The sequence below is a fragment of the Psittacula echo genome (genome assembly GCF_963264785.1).
Source record: "Psittacula echo genome assembly, chromosome: 12".
In the NCBI taxonomy this organism is placed as follows: Eukaryota; Metazoa; Chordata; class Aves; order Psittaciformes; family Psittacidae; genus Psittacula; species Psittacula echo.
Genome location: NC_137747.1, coordinates 10350955 through 10375258, shown reverse-complemented (window position 1 = coordinate 10375258; position 24304 = coordinate 10350955). Strand labels below are relative to the sequence as shown.

The following is a 24304-nucleotide window of genomic DNA, read 5'->3' as shown; positions in this document are numbered from 1 at the left end:
GGAACCCCATGAACGGTCTCCAGACCACTATAGACCTCCATGTAGGGACTCCAGATGCCCATGTCCCCCTTAAACCCCCACAGACACCCCACAGACCCCCATAAAGGGTCTCCAGACCACCACAGAACCCCATGTAGGGACTCCAGACTGCCATAGACCCCCTAATCCCACCCATAGATCCCCATGTAGGGACTCCAGACCCCCCTATGCCCCATAATCCCCCCATAGACCCCCATGTAGGGACTCCAGAGCCCCATAATCTCCCTAATCCCCCCCATAGACTCCCGTAATGGGACTCTAGACGCCCAAATCCCCCCACAGGATCCCATGTGGGGCAATGGGGGTGGGCCTTAGCGGGGACCAGGGGTAATGGGGCATAATAGGGAGTTAATAGAGGGGAATGGGGGGCAATGGTGGGGGAATGGGGGGGTGACGGGGGTTAATAGGGGGTAATGGGGAGGTAATGGGAGGCATCGGCTCCTCTCGGACGCCGTCGGAGCTCCTCCGGTTCCTTCGGGCGGCTCCGCCCTCTTGAGATAGCTTGGGCTGCGCTCGGGTCTCGTCGGTCGGCTCCGCCCCCTTCGGGAGGCTGGGGCTGCTCTCGGCTCCCTTTGGTCTGCTCCGTGCCGGTTGGGCGGCTTCGGCTCCGCTGGGCTCCTTTCGGGTAAAAGCTGGTGTTCCCACACTTTTGCTTTGAGAAAATACTGGGAAAGAGGGAATTCCATCACGTTTACCTCACGCAGCAATAGAAAAGAGGGAATTCCATCACGTTTACCTCACGCAGCAACAGAAAAGAGGGAATTACATCACTTTGACCTCATAAAGCAGTGGGAACGGCGGGGGAGGACACACGACACGAGGGCCGCGCTATCTTGGGCTCTTCCTCCTCCAGCCCCCCCGTCCCGCAGGTCTGGCGCTTCCATCCTCGCACCTCCCGCCGCCATAGGGCGGCCATGGAGGAGGCGAAGAGGGAGGTGCGGGTGAAGGAGATGTGAGGGGAGGCGGCGGGAGGCGTCTTGGTGGGAGTACTTTATGGCCCGCACCATCTGGAGTGCGGCTCTGCACCGCCATGTTGAGAGTGGGAGAGAGGGGGCGGCCATATTGGTGGGGTGCCGTTGACGCCACTGAATAGGCGCCATTTTGAGTACGGCACCCGGCGGCGGCCAAATTAGTTGGGCGCCATCTTGTGTACGGCGACTGGGGGCGGCCATATTGGTGAGGTGCCCCTGGCGCCAGTGTGTACCCGCCATTCCTCCATATTGAGACCAGCCCCTCCCTCTGGCGGCCGCGTTGCCGTGGTAACGGCCGCAACGCGCCTGCGCCGCCGCCATTTTTCGTTCCAAAATGGCGCTGGCGCTCGTGGTTTGGGTGGAGGCTTCGCTGCCGTGCCGTTCCCTCCTCCCGGGGCTTGCAGCGCCCCGAGACCTGGCCGGGCCCCCTCCCCCTCCCTCCGGCATCGCCGCCCTCCTCCTCCGGGAGCTCCCGCCGCTAGTGCCCGGGCCCGGCATCCACCTCCTGCACGGCATTACCACCCTGGCCTTCGAGGTACGGACACTGGGGGGGAAGAGACACACATAGGGACCCATAGAGAGACGCTGGGGGTGCTGGGACCCATAGAGACCGCACAGAAACTTCATAGGGACACACTGGGGGGGATGGGATGTCTGTAGGGTATGTGGGGCTTTATGACTTTTTATGACTACGGGGCATTTAAACCCAAATAACGTTACTATAGGAGACTACAAAGCAAAGACACCTGAAGAAAAAAAAATTAGTAAGAAACCAAATGAATAAAACTGTGTAAAGACAATAAAAAGCAAAAGAGAATAATGTGATTATAAATTAGTACAAAGGAAATAAAAAGGAATAAAAGTGAACAAGCCTGAATGAATCGCAAATAAAAGTGAATGAAAGTTCATAAAGACAAATGAAAGGCAATTAAAAAAAAACCAATTGGTGTTGGGGTACTTATGGGGTACAACAGGGTAGTGGGGGCCCTAAATGGCACTATGGTAGTTGATGTCATTGCAGTCCTGGTGACGTCATAACATGTATGTGGGTTACTGTGGTGTCTCTATGGCTTGCTAACACTTGCTGTGGAGTGTCTGTGGGTCGCTCTGGGACCCTATAGGGAGTCTATGAGGCTGGGGGGTCCATAGGGGATCTACTGGGGTCTGTGGGGCTCTATGAGGCATCCATTGGTTGCTCTGGGCTGCTATAGGATATCTAAAAAAAAAAAAAAAAAAAAAAGTTAATATAAGTGACTAAATCAAATCCGAAGAAAACTGAAAGAAAAGCAAATTAAAAGCGCATTAGAGTGAATAAAGTGATTAAACCGTGAATAAAAATGAATACAAGTGAACAAGCCTGAATAAAACTCAAAAGTGAATAGAAGTCAATGAAAATTAATTACAATCAATGAAAAAAAGAATCAATTGGTGTTGGGGTACTTAAAGGGTGCGGGGGGGTTGTGGGTGCCCTATGGGGCACTTGGGAACCCTCCATGTGGCTCTTCTGGGTTCCTGTAGGGCACCATGCCATTGATGACATCATCACAGTCCAGGTGATGTCATCACACCGTAAGTCAATAAAAGCCATGGGGTGTGTGTTCTGTATCTATAGGGAACTATGAGGCAGTGGGGAGGGGGTCTGTGGGGTGCTATGTGGCAGTGCAGGGTGTCTGCATGGCTCTATGCGTTGTCATGGGGCCATGTGTGGGTCAGTAGGGTACCTAGCAGTTGCAGCGGGTTTCTGTGGGGTTTTTATGGGTGGCTGTGGCTCACTACGAGGCGTCCAGGGCTTGCTACAGGGTATCTGTGGAGTATCCATAAGTCGCAGTGTGTCATTATGGGGATCTATGGGTCTCTATGGGGCATCTGTGAGTCACTGGAGTGTCCATGAGTTGCTCTGGGGTGTCTGTTGGTCACTGTGGGTCTCTATCAGATGTCTATTGGGTGTCCATGGGGTGCTGTGGATGGCTATGGGCTGTCTATAGGTCACTGTAGGTTCATCAAGTGTAGCTGTGGGGTGTCTACGGGTTGATCTGGGACCCTATGGGATGTCTACAGGGTGTCTATGAGGCTCGAGGGGCCTGTAGGTGATCTACTGGGGTCTATTGGACTCTATGAGGTGTCCATGAGTTGCTCAGGGTCACTATGGGGTACTGGGAAAAAAAAAAAAAATGTTCCTAAAAGTGACTAAATCAAATATAAAGAAAAGTGAGCAAAACGTGAGTAAAATGAATAAAAGTGACCAAGCCTGAATAAAACCTGAATAAAAGTGAGTGAAAGTTTAAAAAAAAAAAAAAAAAAACAGAGAGAAAACTAAAGTGAGAAGAAAAATCCACTGGGCTTGGGGCACTTATGAGTTGCAGGAATGTAGTTGGACCCTATGGGGCACTGTATCATTGATGATGCTAATGACGTCATTGCGGTCCTGGTGACATCATGACTGCAGGAGTCAAAGCTGTGAGAAGTGTTCTGGGTCTATAGCGCACTAGGGGGCTGGGGTTGGGGGAGGGTGCCTATGGGTTATTGTAGGGTATCTATCGGGTGTCACTGGCTCGCCATGAGGCAGTTTGGGGGGCACTCTGGGTCTCACCTTTGGCGGGGGTCTCAGGTCGATCCTGGCGCGTGGGCCAGGCCCGCTGCAGTCGCTCCAGCTCAATTAAACTGGACTGCAGTTAAATAAGAATAAAGCTGAAAAGTGAATAAACACCAATGAAAGTCAATAAACCTGAATAAAACTCAATAAAAGTGAATTAAATGTGAATGAAAACGAATAAAATGGAATAAACCTAAATAAATCTCCAAGAAAAGTGACTAAAAGTAAACTGAAGATCAAAGTTAACTAAAAAGCAAATAAATCTGAATGAAACCGCATAAAAGTGAATTAAAAGCGAATCGAAGGAAAGTACATGTGTGTTCAAAAGTGAATACAAGTGAATAAAGGTGAATAAAAAGCCTGAATAAACCTGCATAAGGTTTGTGGACAAAAGCGGTGGCCTTGCCAACAATACACAACCTGCTGAGAATGGTGAATTTTAAAAAAATCTTAAAAAAAGACCTGTATCAGTCGCTGTGGGTCTCTATGGGATGTCTACAGGCTGTCTATCAGGCTGAGGGGGGCCCTACATGAAAGTCAATAAACTTGAATAAAACTCAATAAAAGTGAATTAAATGTCAATGAAAAAGAATAAAAGGGAATAAGCCTGAATAAGTCTCCAAGAAAAGTGAATAGAAGTGAGCTGAAGACCACTCGAAGTAACTAAAAAGCAAATAAATCTGAATAAAACCACATAAAAGCGAATCAAAAGCAAGCACATGTGAGTTCAAAGCTGAACACAAGTGAATAAAGGTGAATAAAAAGCCTGAATAAACCTGTGGAGAAAAGCTGTGGCCTTGCCAAAAATACACAATCTGCTGAGAACAGTGAAAAAGTGCAGAGTCTTACAAAGGACCTGAGGTTCTATGAAAAAGAAACCGTGTAAATAATGCGATAACTCGATAAGCCTCACAGAACTTGCTTAGCCTTGTGAAACTCTCCTGTCTCATAGGAACTGTCACTTATGCACAGTAGAATGGCTCAGAGGATCTGAGGCAAAGGAGAAAGGAAAAGGGACTTTGTGGGTAGGGAAGGTATCAAATAGGGGGATACTTGAATGCAAACGGAAGACCCTGAACAAGGTGTGTCTGGTAGAGATCTCCCTTTATTCGAATAAAGTTTGAAACCTCACTCTACCTCATGAGCTGTTATCAAAAACAGGTTTTCCCGACAAAGCTGAATAAAAAGTGATTAAAAGTGAATAGAAGTGCATAAAAAATTGAGTAAAAGTGAGTAAAAGTGAATATGCCTCAGTAACAAGTGAGTAAATGTGAAGTGATTAAAAAAGAATTTAAAAGTGACTAAAACGTGGCTAAAAAGTGAAAAAAAAACCTGAATAAAAAGTTAATAAAAGGCAATATGAAGTGAATAAAACTCAATAAAAAACTGAATAAGTGAATAAAAGTGACAAAAAGTGATAAAATCTCGACTAAACTTCAAATTTATGTAGTTGTAAATAAATAAATTTAAATTTAATTATCAACCTTAACGAGATTAAATCAACAAAAGAGATTAAAGCTCAAAACAAATCAAATAAAGTCCAATAAAGCACAGTAAGTTTAAAGAAACAAAGTTAAATAAAGGCAAATTAATTTGAATAAACGTAAATAAACTTTAATAGCGCCAAAGACAATCAACCAACCACAATAAACCTTTACATAAACCTGACTGAGCTCCAAAGAGCAGCCTCGTTGGTGCCTGATTAAGGAAAGTAACAGCGGCCCGCCAGCACTGAGCCGTCCCAGGGGGCGAAGGAAGAGAGGGGGGAATGTCACCGCTAATTACCGCTGATGAGCCATGAGCGGCCGAGTCCCGCCCACTCCTACCGCCACTATTGGAAGAAACCCACCCCCCCCGCACCGCCCCTTTTATCGCCTCGCACGCTCCCACCTCCCCATCACGACGCCGCTCGCGTCACAGAGAGGGTGGGACATGGAGGCAGCGGGAAAGAGTAGTCCAATCCTTGGCCTCCTCTCCCTCAGCTATGGCGCGCCGCCATGCTGCTGCCGGGCATCGTGTATGCGCTAGTCACGGCGCGTGAACGCCAAGCTGCGGCCCTGAGACAGCAGCGCCCGCGAGCAGCCGGCACAATCACCGGCACCGCGAACGTGGAGCGCCGCCAGCTTTTCCTTACCAGGAGGCACCGGCCCGCAGGATCGCGTTGCCACTTCCGGCGAACAGCAGCGGGGAGCATAGGAGCACTAAGGCGCATGCGTGGAGCACCGGCTGCAGTGCCACATTGTGGAAACGGAACGGCAACAGCGAGTAGCATCAGCTGCCACATCGCACCGCTCACCTGCAGTTCCGGATTTTGGCCACAGGACGGCAACATCCACTTATTCGGTACCGCAGAGGCAGTGGGCTGAGCAACGGCCGCCCCCAGCCCAGTTTACACCTCCGGGTACAGCAACTACTTACTGGAGGATAGCGCTGACGCTTCTCTGCACCTTTCCCACGGGCAGCCCCGGCTCCGACAGTCGTTGGCTCCGTACCAAAAACCATTCCAGGTCTTTGCTACTGACGACAGGACAAAGCTGGGACTGTTCCGTCCGCACTCCCCAAGCGGGCAAAGCAGAGGCACGTTCATGTACAAGATGCAGTTCAGTGGATGACCATAGAGCGCTGGGGCTTCCGGCTGTGATCTGAGCGGCATAGGAGTTCTGCATCCCCCGCCTTCCCTGCCAGAGAGCTCAGCGGTTGCACTTCGCTGCCGGCATCACGCAGTACGCGGCAGGCGGGATGGGCTCTCCTGCCAGTGCGAGGCGTACGCAGCTCAGTTCCTCTGGCTTCCCGAGGCTCTTCCTGGAAACAGCTACTCCAATATTTCAGAACCCTCTACATATCTTCTAGCCTCCAAGCTAGTTTCAGCAAGCAACACAGCTGAAATACAGTGCTAGTAAAAAGCCAGCTGTCATCTCGATTTGATATCAAAAAGTGTTTGTAAGTTGAACCCCTGCCTGCTTTGGCATTAAGACTGCAAGGCAAGAAATATGCTGCCGCTTGAACAATCAAGACCCCTGCCAAGTAGCTGTGTGCAGGGATGCGTGGCTGCCTGCGACTGATGCCTTTCTCTGCTATACCCAGAGCACAATTGCCTTTTAAAGAGCCACTGGCAGTGCAGAATGTACCTCGACTTTACCTACAGTGGGTCCCCAAAGAACAGTGTCTTAGTCCAGCTGGTGAATGAGCTCCTTGCTCCTTGACAAAAATGAGCCATTTTTGTCAACAAAGTGGCTGCCTCTAGAGGTAGCAGAACTACTGCTGCTCAAAGAGGAAAGGAATGACTCCCTGTAAAGCTCTCCATGGTGCCTGTGTCCCGTGTAGTCAATGACCTCAGCAGGCTATACACAGGGCAAAGCTTTTCTGGAACTTTTTGTTCACATTTCGGCTATAACTGTGCTCTGCCTGTTCAGTTAATGCTTAATGAGATGATCTACTTTAACACCTGTACAGTAATCCCTACATGTTAATATTAGCACCCCCTGTGCTACACAGGTGGATGTTACTTTGCTGCCTAGTCATTTCCCTGAAATTAGGTACTTCAGGAAGATCTAAGCAGGCTGAATTGCAACCAGGCTATTGAGGGCACAAGGTTTGCTCCAACACCAAAGTAATGAGATTCTGATTCTATTGGTACTAGCTTTCACACACTTCTGCTCTGTAACAGTGCCACTTCCATAGTATCAGTGAATAGTAAATACTTGCAGTAAAAGTCTTTCCTTGTCTCAGGAACTTTAAGACAGGAGTTTTTACAGCTGCTTATTTAAATTAAGGGAAAGCAGCAGCAGCATATTCCTTGTTCCAGCTCCATTCTAATCCTTTCCAGTAATTTTCATTGTGGTCTGCTGATACCATCAAAATTACACCTTGCACTGCAAGAGTTGCTTTGAATCGGAGTCAAGAAGAAGCAGTGTTTATTCCAGATAAAGCTTCAATCTTTCTTCTGTCTCTATGTCTTACCATTTACCCTATTACAATTCCTGGGGTAGCACTAATTGAGCCTTACTTAAATTGATCTCTCAACTTTATAATTTAGATAGTTCTCCCACTTCCTCTTCTGTAGCCTTGGTCACTTGACAACCATCTACTTAAGGTAACAACTTGGTGTCTTGCAGCTTTTGAAAGATAATGCTTCATCACTCACAAATACATGTGTATGTGTCATACTTCATGTTACATATACACACTTTTACATGCTGATAAGCTGTTCTAATCACCAGGAGAAACTTGGTTACTCGTTTGGAGATGGAGGTAGCTTTCAATTGGATCTATTTGATTTTATTACTTTAGCTTTGGTCTTTTCAAATTCAGCCATGACATTCTAAAAACTAATCATGGTATCTTTTTGTTTTAATATATGCATGTAAGATTACTAACAGAACCATCCAAAGCAAAGATAAACGCAATACAATTAGCAATAGCGACAGGGTGGAAGTGGGAGACAGACGTAACAAACAGTTCTTATCAGTAGTTATCTTAGGTAACCAAGCTGGAACACTTCCTTCTGTAGCAGCTTTTGGTGATATCAGGGGTCTGCTAAACCCATTCACAGATCTGCTGTTAACCTTCTAACATTTGCTGTCACTGGCTTTATCACTGTAACAGACAAAATTTACATTTCATTTTAACTGAGATGCTGTTAAATTCACGCATGTTCTTTTTTTTTTTTTTTTTTTTTTTCCCAGTGATGTGATGGGTTTTTTTTCTGTTCTGTTTTGGTTCCCAAAAAGGAAAGGTCCTAATAGGTCATGCACCATAATGCACTACAGGGTTAAAATTTTGGAAACACTAAATACAGCAGTTAACCTTTGGTTATCAGACAGGTAGGAACATCGTCTTATACTCACCTGCAACATCTTCCATAAAACACTGCTTTTTATTCTGGTTCAGTATTATTCTACCGTTTGGTATTTGCTCTCAAACCCTCATGTAAACATGCTTAATCCCTAGTTCTCTCAGCCTTTAATTATCTACAAAATGTATGACATTTAATGACCTTCCAGGAACCCTTCAGGCCATTATTCAACCAAAACCAGATCCACAGGTGGAAGAGCAGTGTTGACCCTCTCAAACAAAGCTACTGGTACCTAAATTCAGGAACTCCTCTTACAAAGCCTCTATAGTACTATTATTATGGGGTAACACTCAATGGCACAATATATGAAAGACCACTGATATGTTTACAGTCATTTCAGAGGGTTCATCTCACCATTCTCCTTCCAAAAGTGTTCATAGCATTGAGTTTGGTGACTAAAATTTCATGTACCTTTCATGCCTTAACAAGTGAGTGAGCTAGTTTACACTGATGGACTTTCATTGATAATGAATGCTATTCTGTCAGAATGACCAGCACAGAAGTGCCTCCAAATGTAATGTCAGTGTGACAGGTACAGTACTTAACTTGGAATCCTCTTTATAGCTTCTCACATGGTTGAGACTCTGTACTTCCCTTCATAGCTCATTTGTGTGACCTAATGTAATTCTGTAATGCAAAGATTTGTAATAGGAATATTCAGGTTGAAATGAACAAATTACTGACAGAAACATATGTATGATAGTACCAGAAGAAATTACAAAAGAATGGCATGGCTTGACTTCACCAGCAGATCGCTCAGATCATGGTCAGAGTCTTGAATCATATAGACTGGGAAAACAAAGGACAATCTAAAACTAAGGATAGACTACTCACAGAACAGGAGACAAGGATGGGCAGTCAATCAACAACATTGCTTAATGACTGACAGACCTGGGTCCCTGAAAGGTATAAAAGGCACTTTTAAAATGAGCACATGGTCACACAGCAAAAAGAATCCAGGAAACATGACTATGACTCCAAATCTGGCATCCTTTGTCCTCTGTTTCACCACAAATAATCCTGATTGGATTAGCCAGACATACATATCTTGGTCCTTGTGGGTATGGAAAACAAATATGATAGACTGACTGAATGAAATCTTCAGGAGAATGACTGTGAGCACCTGAAATCAGTTTTGTTTAAAATAAAATTACCTTCTCCTTCTGTACACATTTAGCTTTGCTATATTAATTTTACATCAGTGGTGGCTCCCAGTTGATTATTTAAAAATTTCAATAAAACTTAACAGCGTGTGCTTACAGAAGAAGGTCAAAGAAGAGCAAGCTATTAAGGGAAGTGAGGACACAGCAAGCATGAAACAGCTTGCCTTTTTGAAGCAATACCTTTTTCCCCCTTTTGCCCAAAGGAAGAGACTTGGCACACTTACAATTTCTGCTGTTACACCAATAGCTTCTTATTTCGCAGCTCACATAGAAGGAATAACTGTTAAAACAAGTTGATTTCTCAAAACTAGCCCCAAGGATGAAATAACAGGAAATGTTCTAAACATTTTTGTGGAGTGACACATGCACACGTATGCTAATATGAGCAACCTGAAGGGAGTGAGGGCTAAGAAAATGAATGTTTCTGTTTACTTGAATATGTGAGGCTTAGAAAACAGATTTCAGATGCAAACCAAAAATTGCAGGTTAAAAAGCCCTTCAGATTTCATGGCTCCTCAGAGTGCTACTAAGTATTTTACATTGAATGCAAAGAAAAAAGCCAGAATAATTTGCAATAATCAGTGTTGTTACTGTTAATACCAACAGCAGTAGTTTAAAAATTGGGGGATATATGGTACCAGTGTTCATTTCATTTCTTGTGTAGCCACCGAATGTGCAAATGATTATTCTTCTAAACACAAAGGATAAATTACTGCAGTGTAATTTATTATGAGGTTATTTGCTCAAAAAAAAAAAAAAAAAAAGAAGGAAACATTATTCCAGTATTTTTATCATAAAAGATGTGAGTAAATAGGACAAAAGGGCTGACAGTAATGTACTGGGATGAGACTTCAGATATCAGATCACTTACAGTGTCAAGTCATGGCACCTATCTTACCAGTTTCCTCAGCTATAGAATAGGGATACTGTTCACTTCAGATACTAGCATTAAAAAGTAAAATTAATAAATAAATGCTAAACAAACAAACAAAAAGTTCAAGGTAAGCTGATAAGTGTTATGGATGTTCTTGCTATGAAATCATTATGCTTCCAGGGACATAAAATAGGTAGTATCAATGTCATATCTCTCAATAAGAACATCTTACTTACCCATGTCCTTTCCCCTTTTTTGCAGTTAAAAGTGACTTCATTCTTTAAAAAGTAAGTCCTATCCAAAACAGTAAGTTTCTGCTGTTGAACCTGTATCACGGTTACAAATGACAGCAGACAGCAGCGTTGTTCTTTTCTTGTTCTGTTCTGTGCCTTCTTGTACAGCTAGAGAAGTTTAGTCTCATTCATAAAAAGAAGCAAACAAGGCAGCTTCTTTAATGTTTTAATGCTTCTTTAGATCTGCAGTGAGACTCAGGTAACTCTCTAAAATACAAAAATAGTCTATCTATTGCCTTGGAAATAATCCTCAGAAAGTCCCTTTTGATTGTTGTGTTTCTTGCTTGCCAATCTCTCCCCAAGTCTTGTTTGCTCTCTTTACTCCAGTCAGACTCATAGATTCAGTCTAGTTTGGGAACTAAATGGATTATACTGTAGTTTAGTCATAGTCATGCAGTCCAAACTGACCAGATGCTTTCTTGCTGGAAAAACTCAAAACAAGTGCAGGATGGCCCCAAAGCTAAGTAGATGCCACAGTGGTAGCCAGAAATGTCTACAGTCTGACTTGAAACTAAGAAAAGTTGTGTAGTTGCGAGTGAAGATGAGCTACAGAGACAGCACTTGTATACAGTGCTAGATTCTGCAGAACAGGTTTGGTTAGATTAATGCTATGCTACTGACTGGAGAGAAAACGTTTTCAAAACCCTGACAGAGTGCTTGAAGCCCTGTGTACTGCGGGCATGACCTGTTCCTTGGCATTCATGGATTCCAAAGAATTCCCTTTCAGAGAGAGTGTCAGACACAATTATCCACTATGGAATATACAATTAACTCCTAACTATCTACTTACAGCTCTTCTAAACCTTTAAGCACCAGTCTGACTGTCTCTGCTGCTAAAAAGTTGAATAAGGAAAGGGATGGTAGAGCTGTAGGGATCACCCAGAAGAAAGGGGACTGCTGGTATGACAGGAGGTGTGTGTAGTAACTATGGCTTCTGGGAGAGTCATCTCCTACTCCTGCAGTGGTGGCTACCTGTGACATCAGCATGGATCCCACTTGGCAGCAGTAACAACTGCTGGGAACTTCCAGTACTCTGACACCGAAAAAAGATGGCGACTCCCCCACAGCCAATGTCGTGGCAGTTTCATGCTTTACTGACTGTTACAGGTCCAGCTCTCACCAGCCCACTGCCAAAGGAGCTGGCAAATTGTGGAACAGTATAGCACTACACGATTTCCTTCTAAAAGGAGAAAATGTCTAGCTACGAATTAAAGGATTTGTGGACAGAGGTGCACTTAGATCAAGGTGAAGTACTGTTTTAAATTCTTGGAACAAATTCAGCATTGCCAAAATACCAGTGCTATTCTAGTGGTACTGTTGCTGCAGCTGTAACAGTCCAAAGTTACACAATAAAAAAGAGTTGCAGGGTGAAACACTCGTCAGGCCAGGAGATGCTAATGGAAAACACAGAAAAGCTATGGGTACGTGAGATTTCTCGTATTAGGTATTGCCAGTTATATTTTAGAGAGCATGTTTGATTTCAGTACAGGAATTGAAATGCAGTATTTATATATATGCTGATTTTGTACTTTCTTATTCACTATCATCTCTTCACTTTTCTTGCTTGATTTGGTCTCTGGACCAAATTGATTCTCTTAAAGCTTCCACTTCCTTTGTCCCAGATATTTTCTCTGTTTCTTACACTCATATCCCTGCCAACCATCCTCAATACCTCCTCCTCAATGACACAAAGCTGAGTGGTACACTTGACATACCTGAGGGACAGGATGCCATCCAGAGGGACTTGGACAGGCTTGAGGGGTAGGCCCATGTGAACCTCATGAGGTTCAACGGGGCCAAGTGCAGGGTCCTGCACGTGGGTCAGGCCAAGCCCCAGAATCAATACAGGCTGGGGAATGGTGGGATTGAGAGGAGCCCTGAGGAGAAGGACTTAGGGGTACTGGTGGATGAAAGATTGGACATGAGCGGGCAATGTGCGCTTGCAACCCGGAAGGCTAATCATATCTTCGGCTGCATCCAAAGGAGTGTGGCCAGCAGGTCAAGAGAGGTGATTCTGCCCCTCTGCTCTGACCTGGTGAGACCCCACCTGGAGCACTGCATCCTGCTCTGGAGTTGTCAGTACAGGAAAGACATGGACCTGTTGGAGAGGGTCCAGAGAAGGGCCACAAATATGATTAGATGGATGAATCACCTCTGCTATGAAGAAGGGTTGAGAAGGTTGGGGTTGCTCAGCCCGGAGAAGAGAAAGGGCTGGGGAAACCTTACTGCAGCCTTTCAGTTCTTAAAAGGGGCCTATAAGAAAAATGGGGAGAGACTTTTTAGCAGGGCCTGTTGTGATAGGACGAGGGGTGATGGTTTTAAACTAAAAGAGGGGTGATTAAGGCTGGATGTGAGGAAGAAATGTTTTACAATGAGGGTGGTAAAATCCTGGCACAGGTTGTACAGAGAGGTGATGGATGCGCCATCCTGGGGGACATTCAAGGCCAGGCTGGATGTAGTTCCAGGCTACCTGATCTAGTTGAAGATGTCCCTGCTCATTGCAGTGGAGTTGGACCATCTAGATGGACTTTGAAGGTCCAACTCAAACTATTCTATGATATTTCCTCAAACTCCATTCTCCTCTTCCTCAGTTATACTCTTCTTGCACTTTAATGAATATCAAACGATCATTTTGGTTCAGTTTTCTACATCTTTGGCTCACCTTCATTCAGGGGGATATTTTTTCCATGAAGAAAATATCAGAATGTGTGGTTTTCCTTTTCCCCTTAGCTGAACTCCTGCCTAATTTTCCATTTTTAATTTCTCCTTTTCTCTTTTCTCTCTCAAATGTATGGGTGTTTTTTCTTCCTCTCCAATTTCTAGCTTGCTCCATCCCACTTCCTGCTATGTTCCATCCCAATTATTGATCTCCTTATTTATGCTCTAGTCTTTCACACTTGTTTGGCTTCTCTGTAATATCTCATCCATCTCACACAATTAATTCCACTTGCCTTTTATCTATTGCAGTATTTTCCTTGCAGTTATCAGCTTTCTGAGCATTCTATTTACAAGTCCCTTGCAAGTTCATTTCATATACTCCAATCCTATACTTTCTTATTATGGATTCCACCCAGAATTGTTGTGCAGCCTCTCTTTGTAAGATTTCCAATCTGCCTGCTTTTATTCATTTACACTGCTAAACATCTTGCCCAGGGTCTTGTTATTTTATGTCTCATTATGACAGCATTCCTTTATGTAGGATGATCAAATACAGTCTTGTATACTCTTGGGCTTAGCTGAGCAAATGCTTAACAAACAGACGAAAACTGTTAATAAAAAATAGAACAGGCAAACCTAAATCACTGTCACTATTTTATAGATAGTGTATTCTCCCTGCTGCATCATGTTCAAATATTTTTCCTTTATAGCAAAAAGTATACAGAAGAAACTGAGTTTCTTCAGAAATCCATGACATATTCAAAGATATCAGCATGAAAAGAGACTGAAAAGTCTGAAATTAAGTCATTTGGAGGATTACTGTATCCAATCATAAGACATGATATTATAGATGATTACAAAGCACTGAACAATAAAATGAAGCAAAGCTATGGGTATCTTTTAACCCTGACAGTGTAAGAACTAGTGGATCTTAAATGAAGAAAGGAAACACTTAGAACATTATTTACACTACTCATAATTAGCATGTGAAACTTATAGCTCCAAGGTACAAAAAAATACCCAGTGAACTTCAGTGGATTCTAAAAAGGAGGCAGCATAAGGAAAAGATATGCTTATTTTCAGGTCACTTATTGACTGAAGGTAGGACAGATTTTCATTTCTTGAGATGAACTAGAAAGGCTACTGTGGGGCTTCCTGGTGATTCTTGTGAACTGGCTTATACTGGCAGAAACCAGAATCTCAACTGATGCAATAACAGACAGATACAGTGCTAATATCTCTGTTTCTATGCAAAACAGTCTATTACTTCTTTTAAATAAGCAGTTTTTAAGATGAACATGACATACAAGAAGTCTGCAGGCTTGTGTGTCATATTAGTCAGGAACTTGGTAACCCTTCACCATAGGACACAATGCAAAGTTTATTCACTGTGAGTAAACAGTCACAGCAATAAAGCAATAGCAAGGCAAAATGAGACTGAATCAACACTGGATGCAGAATACTTAGTTTCCCTACTGAGACCTTCTCTACATCATACAGTTCAGCATCAAGCACCAAGAGTAGGCAAAAGGGTGAAAAAGTGTCACTGTCACTGCTTTCATGTCAAAACAAATTCCCCAAGGACAGCTCAACTACACACATACATACTATTACAGACAAATGTGCATACAGTCCATTCTTAATCGCCACAGAAAAAATTATTTACAACCCACCTAGAGGGTCTACCTGAGTACTTTTCTTCACTCCCAACATTTTTATTCTATGCTTCACTTCAGTGTCTTTTCAGAGACTGAAAGTTTTAAGACCATTACTCCGCAAGTGGTGTCCTTGTTCTATAACCACTTTTCACCTTTTTTCACTTTTCTTCACTTTTCACTCAGCATCATCCTATCTCTGCAGCTGCATCTGGTTTAGATGGGTGTAACTCTGTCCTTTTAATTTTTTAAAGTTCTCTATTATTTGTATTGTTGAAATTATCCAGCTGAGGTTAGCCCAGGGCTAACACACTACTTCAGCTGAAGCCTTACTAACAGAAAGGGTCAAAGCTCCAAGGCAGACTTAATGGCACCTCAGTCACTATGCCCTTCCAGTTTTATAGTGATCCATTGAAACAATGCAGCATTTGGTTTTTTTACAAGGAGTTACGCAATTAACTAATATAAGTCCTGTGTAACTGATATTTTCAAAGTGTGCTTATGAAAATACCATGGGGGATCTTGCTGCAAATCAGAGTCAATATGTATGATAGCTGCCAATTCTTACTTCCCTGGTGTATTGATCTGTCAAAGCAAAAAAATTAGATTGACTGGCTTCTTGGCTAGCTATTAATTATCTTCATCTTCTAGACATTAACAGGTTTATCTATTCCAGTAGTTTCCAGCAATTTACATCAAACTAGTTGATGTCAACAATAATTTCTCAGCTCTTTCTCATGCCACTTGTCCCACTTTATGCATAGATACTGTGCTTGTCCATTTCTGATCTTAGGAAATTTCTGCCCTTCACATTCTTCAAGGTAAGCACTAACATACCAGAGATTGATTGAGTCTCTTCTCATTGTAGATAAGTGAGATGAAGTAATAATAAAATGAGACAAAATACCTGTTTTGAATTGTGTAAGTGTAAGGAAATGAAGGAAATGGAAGTTCCTGTGTAGGGGTGGGCAGAGGGGGAGGAGAGAGAGATCCAGGATCAAATCACTAGAGGGCTTAGATGAAAAATGAAGTATTAGCCTGAAAAAAAGAATATTGTGAGGCCATGCCAACACATTAATTTCTTTCTATCTATAAAGTGTCCTATATGTGCAGATCAAAGTATTTTCACATTTATTATTGTGTCTTTATAGTCAGAAACTAGATGAGTAACCACCACAGAAACACAAATTATAGTAATAATTTGTACCTCCTACAAAATGAGTGTTTTATTTTATGAGGATGAAGTTTCTTTTTGTGCAGGGAGAGTTAGCACCTGAGATCCTCTCCTCAGAGCTACTCAGCCTTCAGTGGTTTGTCAAGTTAATAGCAGCTTACATTACATTTGCAGCATTAATACCATTAGTATTATTCACAGAGACTCTAAGGAGGGGCTGGCACAAAGGCATTACTGTGGTGATCTCCAAAAAGGACTGATGAGGTGAATGAAACGTTTTGGGTTTTCCTGCAGACTTACAAGTGCACTCATAGGAGAGAACCCTATGACTTTTATTATGAATATATAGTTTTATTACATGAATACTCATCTATGGATCATACTGGGAAAATATATTAATCCATACTGACTCAAAAAGTGTTCCTTCCTGAGTGACACAGCACTGTATGTGAAATTCTGGATTCCAGGTATGCAATTAAATGCTCTACTTTTCTAAGTATCTCTGTCAACCGCTTGGATAAATAGCCTGAATTGCATAAGTGCAGTGTATTAAAACCCATGAGCTAATATATGGTCACTAGGAAGTTTACATGCCCACTGGTATGACTTACCTGCCTCACCCACCTAATGTGAATTATAATTGGTTTGAACATGAGGAGAGGCCTGAAGTTTTCTCTATAAATGCTGCCACACAACCAGTTTTAAGTCTTATCATATAGGCCTACAATTGCTCACAGAAACACTAAGTCCAAGGCACAGGGGAGCAAGGAAGCATGACTGGTAAGTAAAAAAAAAAAAAACAACAAAAACAAAAAAGGGAAGAAAGCCTTTTTGTGCATAAGGAACGGGCAACTGGTAATGTAATGTCAGCTTTCTGTTTGGGGTTGTGTTTTGTAAAGGGCTCTGAATTGTTGGAGTACACTACATTTCGAGATTATTAATAGGTTGTTTCAGTATTTTTCTTTCCTGCATTTTCCAAAAGACACAAACAAGGAAAAGAAGATAATCCATCCGTTATCATACTGGAATTAAACATTATAAAACCACAAATAGAGCAAAAGAAGTTATGGCAAACTGCAGACTGGTTTTTAGCATGAAACTTAATGTAACAGAGAGTAGTTCAGGTATGAATGAATCTTGTGTTAATGGGAATATATGTGCCAAGAATAGACTATAGGCTAGATTCATTCTTGCAGATTCAGAGTCAGTAAACTGCAATGCCATTTTAAATACCTGTTAAAATCATTGTGAAAGACAAAGGAACTTTAAAATACAGACAAAGCAAGCAGATGTCCAGCAGTAAGGTATTAGAAGGAAAGATATGAAGTCAATACACTTTAGCAAGGTTGGCTGTGTTTTTGCTTAGGCCTAACTAGCTAGGACCTCTGTAAAAATGTACAGTGAGGCCTGAGTGCAGATGACACCAGTTTACCTCTTCTGGGCATAGAGTTCATGCTGTGATGGCTTTATGTGACAGGTTTGAAAAGCTCAGGAAAGTAATAAAAACCATCTACAGAGCACAGGCTTGAGTGCAGAAAGGACAGGCATTGTTTTCCTCTCATGGCTGAAATAGGCACAGTTACCCATTCATTCTCACAGTTTTAGGAGAATTGATCGCACAAACTCTTAGAACACAAGTGTTCATCCATCTAATATAATTTAAAATAATTCATGTTACTGACCTGATCTTGTTGTGCTAGCATCGCTCAACGGTGTCTTCTGTTTGCTTGGCCTGATAGTGTGTAGTTAATGACTGCCTCAATGCATTTGCTAAGTGTAATGCCATCTAAATATTTACCTGTTTTAAAGTGGAACATAGACTGGGAGGGAATGAGGTGCATACAATGATCACAAGGCTATTGATTCCCTCATAAATGTCCTCCACTGTGCAGAGCTTAAATAAATGGCAAAACACAATTTGACAGGTCAAGCTGAAAGACTGGACTGAGTAGAAAAGTAATTTTTTTTTTAACAAAAGAACTATACGGTAAAGTGGACACTAAAAACCTTCATCCACAGCAGTGGTGAAAAACCAACAAACCAATTGTTTCTGCTTTGTAACACATCCTCTTAAGCAATGATTTGCCAATAATTTAGCCAAGACATTTTAGCAAGGTGATTCCTAAAAACTTCCTCTTCAAGTGTCATGTACCAGTCTCTTCTTAACCACAATTTTCTCGTTGCACAAAATGCAAGAAGCAATAGCAGCATTTACTGAACAAACTGGTATTTGCTGATGATGCTCACCACTTGCTTGTGAAATACCCACAGCCTAAGAAACATCCAAGCCCAAGTTCAGTTAGAGATGTCAAAAATGCCAGGAATGGTCCTCACAGTGCTACACACAATTGTAATGTGAAAAACCGTAAAGGTCTATGTGCAGGTGTGTGTGCACATAATTTTTCACTCTCCCTCTCTCCTCCTCCTTCCACACCCTCCGACACACACATCCTGTAAATATACACACTTTTTTCCTCAAAACTTCTAATGCATCTGTGGGCCAATCTCTAATGGATCTACTTCAACAGAAGTATAAAACAGTGCATAAAGAAAAGCATATAAATGCATAAAAGCATCTATAAAGATTCTATAAATTCCATTGTGCTATTTTTTTAAGGGTTTTGATAGTCTGCAGAACACTATCGCTACTAAGGATTCAGCAATTTTATCTCAGCTTCTAAGCTTCATTGTCATTATAACTAAGACATGAGTCACACATGCAAGCATCTTGGTTTTGTATTAGAATTAAGAGTACTTGCCTGCAGAATGGGACAGCATGTCATATTCTTAGAAGAAATCAGCAGAGTGACATAGGGATGGAGCCTGCAAAGAGGTATTCTTTGCTGATGAGTGTGCAGCAGTAGCTGGAAGTTAAAATTTCCGAATAATGTCTTTACTCCATTCCAACTGATGAGATGTGTGCGTAAGTGGGAGAAGTAGGGAAATACATTTAAATATAATAGGCTATAAATAACAGGTTGTGTGTGACTATGAGGGAGCTATCCAGGGAACCTAGCATAGATCCATCCCAGTCTGTACACTGTCAGTTCGGCTTGTTCCTGTGTGAAGTTCACATAATAGTACAAGTCACTACTGTGTCACTGACAGTCTCCCTTCTGGAACAAGCCATCTTATCTGGAATGAACCAAGATCCAAACAAAAGAAATGAGCCCAGCTAACAGAGTATCCTACTTTACACAGACAATATGGAAACTGACTGTGTCAAGTTTGGCTGCCTTCAAAGTCTGTTGGAGAACTTTGGGGAGGCTTCAGACTACAGCAGGCTGCAGGCTTCAAAATTCAAACTGCCCCTGCTATTTGGGGCATTGCAAATGTAAGATGAAGGCAGAAAGTAAGACATCTTGGACAACATAATAGGGTCCAGAAGAGAGCCAAATGCTTTTTCATAGGGACTTGACCAATCTACATTGAAGTACTAGTCCTGAAGACTGCTGATGCGAGTCAGTCATACCACTCTTCTAGGGGCCCAGGTTTCTCCCTAGTGCTGTTCACAAATGCAGTATAACTGTAAAAAAACCAATTCCTGTATCTAGGATGGCAGGAGTGGGCTTTGTTGACAAAATTTCTTGCTTAATTATCTAACAAGGGAATGTGAGGGGAGACAGAATAGCCCAAACTCGTCAGGGTACTAAAGCAGTCCCTAGTGAGTCATGGGCATATGATTGTAGCATGGTGCTTCATGGGTATGTAAGAAAGAGCTGCGCTCAGAAAGAATAAAGGAGCAAGTAGGCTATTCTAGGGATTTATTTCTTATGCTGAAACAAAGGCACAATTAATAGTATGTAACATTTAATAGAATTCAAGTGTCCCTGTGTATTCATACAGAGTTGGTGGGGAAGAGAACAGCAATAAAAAAATGAGAGAATTGTGGGAAATTAGTCTACTGCAAATGATGTCCTTCACTAGTCAGTTCTGAACTCTTCGACTATATGTTTCTTTAACAATTACTGCAATGAGGAAAGAAATCTGGGTATCTCTGGAAAAGGATGTTGTGAGTTATACGACTGAACCAGTTTGCAAATATGATGCTGATATAGCTTATTCTGGGCATGTGAAACAAAATCCTAAAATGTCTTAGAGCTTTCATTTTCTGAGGTCCAAAAGAATCATCTCTTGGTGTCCACCAGAGTTTCAAGCACCTAGGTGTGCAATCCTTACATTTACAGCCACCATACAAGCTCTGCAAATACTACTTGTCTTACAGGAAACAATCTGGGTCAGATGCATTTTGTTTGACTAGTATTCTGACTAGTGTTAATATTTCTCATTAATTCAACCCTCATTTGTAAGCTTTGCCCATAATCTTTAATCCCATGGTCTGTTACGTATCATTCATCTGTTTTACAAACAAAGCACTGGAGAGATCTGAAAGGCAACTTAGCCAGAGCTGGTGATAAGCACCAGAAGCTGAAGCAACAGACACAACTTGTTCTCCTTGACATATTATCTCCCAGAATAAATGGACTGCATCTGTTTTTTAGAACATACTGTTTATAACTGTACTATCATACCATCAAATACCCAAACCAATTATGCCATTGACCAATAGAGGACAGTGATACCCAGCACACTACTGCCATCACACAAAAAAGGTGAAATATGTGACCAAATCAGCATCAGCAGCTACATGGTGAATAATTGATGACTTTTCTTTTTTTTTTTTTTCTTTCTTTCAACAGTAACTAATCTTGACACAAAGAGAAACAGTTTCTATGTATCCACGGATAGGCTGAAATATTAAATCAAATCTATTCTAAAAATTGTTAGTGTGTCATTTAAGAGAATTTAAAAGTATGGGTAGGAGAGTGTAGCTTAACATCTTTTAACCTCTGAAGTTCAGACTTAGCATTTTAAAATTAAATTCTAAGAAATTTAAATTTTAGAATTAAAGTATTACAATTTTAAAATGACAGTTGGGCTTTGTGTATGATAAAAATATAATCCCTCTTAAGATTAAATAGTATTAATAAACAGCGATTCAAAGCAGTAGTCTGAATCATACCCAGTTAAAAACAGTTTGCTCCCTTTTATGGGAAAATATGTCCGTATGTGAAATGGGCTGACCAAGTTCCAATTCTAGAATTTCCAAACATAATCCAAACCTGAAAACGGAACAATTTGGGCTGCTGAATACTGAGCACAGCCAATTGAAACTCTGAATTTGGGAAGGCACATAGCTGTGACCAGTCCAGCATAATGGGTATCACTCAGAGGCATCCTTAAGGCTGTGCATTGGGTGTATCAAATTTTACAGGTTGTTTCATGAAAGTATCAGAATTAGTCTCTCTCTTGACAGAAAGTGGAGCCACCTGCAAAGCGTAAGCAAAAATGCCTCTCCTTGAAATTAAGGAAAAGATTTTTATACACAAATTGGCATTGCCAGTTGCATGTTCTGAGATATCCTGTGAAGAAAAAATAGTAGTATACCAGCTGAAAACAATGATAGCTATTTTATTACAAGTCACAAATGAACTTACCTATCATCTCTGTAGTGTGTCATGCAAATATGACATGGAGTGCTTGTCTGTTTGACATTGTTAAAGAGTAATTACGTGATAAATGAAAAATTGGTTCTTTAGCCTGATTAAATTTGGGGCAGAGGCAACAGCTTGCTCATTGCTTTGTGATTATTACAATGCAGCAGGAAAAAAAAATCAGCGTCAGGAAAACAATGGATTCAGTGAATTAATTTAAAGAAGTCACTGTAAATATTGCACATGAAGTATTACAAATTAAAAACAATGTGGTGCAAGAAGTAGTTATGCTGTTCCTGTAAATTTGTAATTGTAACAGAAAGAAAAGCAGCTAAATGCCAATATTCTTGTAAGTTTGAATACATTAAGAAACTCTTAAATGGCCAGACTGTTAGGAATAAATGTTGTCCAAGCTTCAGTTGTTAAACTGCAAGGAAATGAGATCAGGATGTGGGGACTGAGAGAGTGAAAAAATGAATGAAAAATGAATCCTCAAGCCTTGCTGGTAAGATAAAGGCTGGGGAGAAAAAGAAGGTTATTCAAGCTCCACCCCACAGGAAATATTGCAAACAGGCACCTTTACACCTAGACTTTTAAACAAGTGAAAGGCACCAGCCATTCTGTGAGACAACAGAAGTAAAGGAGGCCATTCAGAGGAAAGCTCCAGAACCTGCTTATACAGGACATATTGATCAGATATGGGCCAAGGTGAGCAAGGAGCAAGCCCCTTCTGTGGTGCTGTTTGCTATTTTCTTACATCCACACCTCATACTCAGCTCTGTAATGGACACTGAAAGATCACAACTTCTCTAAGGAGTGTTGATCCAATGTAGTGCGGGGGTGGTGGGAAAGAAGAAAGAGAAAAATTCTTCCATCGGGAGTTCAGGGAAGGATTTTTCACAGGCATTGCATTTTTTTCCCAATTGTATGGGAAAAGCAAGATTATCAGAATGAGATTCAGGAGAGCAAGTGTATTATCTGATGGAAAAATGCTGTACTTTACTTTGCAAACAGGAAAGGAAAGTAGATACTTGAAGTTGTCAGGCAAGTGAAAATGAGAGACTGTCAAATGTGACACGAGAAAAACAAAGCAGAACTTGAAGGTATCGTTGCAAAGGCTGAGGGAGGCTACAATAAGCAGAGAAGGTTGAAACCTGAAGTTAAAGCAGAGAGGATACAAAAATTTAGAGGATCTTTTTTGATGGTCTGTTTGTTGCAATAGGCTTTTTTCTTACATGCAAATATTTGTACGCATGTAAATTGACAAGTCTAATAATTATTATAAATGGTCCCATGTTGCTTTTCCAACCTTGCCAGATAACTCCTGCCTTTCTAAAGACACATCTTCCCTACCTCTCAGCCTGTTCTAGAATAGATGTGGTTCACTGCTAAGGTTCTAAAGATGTGGGGTTTTCTTTAAAGTAGGTATGTTCCTGAATATCTGAAGTACGTTCTGCTCACCCCGATGCTGTAAAAAAAAGATATTCCCCCCATCTGAACTGTGACTACATTGCTGTAGTTGTTTCAAGACTTACCTAACTTGATAAACTTAAGATCATGCTGTAAAAATATCTTTACACTAATAAATCTGGTTGAACATGGGATAATGATTTTTTACTGAATAATGGCACAGGATAATTGTGTTCCCCTACTAAGGACCACACTCTTACTTTTGCCAGTTCTTGCTTTTTGGGGTTGGGGGGGAAGGATGGAGAAAAATAAAAATATTTTTGAAAAGCACACAGTGCCCTTATGAAAAAAAAAAATTAAAAAATCACTTTTTCTTCCATACTTCTGCGCTTCATTTAAAACATTTGAGCTTCTACTAGAGAACTGTTATAGGCTCTAACGATGCCAGAGCCAAACCAATCTCAGATGCTTGTTCTCTGGCCTCTGACTGAAGCCACAGTTCACATGCAAAAGCTTTCTGCAACATATTATTTCACATACATTATTTTAGTAGTGTTCTCTCCAATTCTGCCATCTCTCCCACTGCCAAATAACAAACCAGCATCCATCAATATATTCTTGTTGGGTGCTTGCCACAGATAGCAGCTGTCAGTTATATCAGAGGTACGTGACATGTACATGGGGCTAAAGATCACATGTCGTGGTTTAAAACGCGTAAGTGTTTCTCAGCTCAATCAGGCGTCTTTATTTTTTATTCAGAAGCAGCAAGGCTATGCTTATGTTAGCACAGCACCATGTCTTGAAATTAGCTGAGTTCAGCCATTCTTTATCCAAGTAACTCACAAGTATTCAATTCTCTTAGGGTTCTCCCCTCTTAGATGCCTTTCTGATTTTCCTTTAGAACCAGATATGCTACTCCTTCTATATTTAATTATGCCGATAATCTCTAACAGATCTACACAAGGTGGAGTCTTGCCTGAAAAAATAGCAAAAATAACAAAATGCTATAAATAAGTTATTTCTATTCTTGGTGGAAGCCTCACATGGGTAGTGGTTACCTGTAGAAAGTAACATGCAGTTCTTGAGAGTGTCTGTGCTCCTTCCTCCTTGGATGTCCCCCTCAA

At 41.7% G+C, this 24304-nt stretch overlaps 1 long non-coding RNA gene across 1 annotated transcript; it reads right to left on the bottom strand.

Moving 5' to 3' along the window:
- Positions 1–306: 306 nt before the first annotated feature.
- On the bottom strand, positions 307–24300 carry LOC308226298. Its single transcript, XR_013957875.1, has 3 exons — positions 24239–24300; positions 9293–9357; positions 307–6415 (listed from the first exon to the last, which is right to left on the bottom strand). It is a non-coding gene; the product is annotated as an uncharacterized lncRNA (long non-coding RNA).
- Positions 24301–24304: the final 4 nt, after the last annotated feature.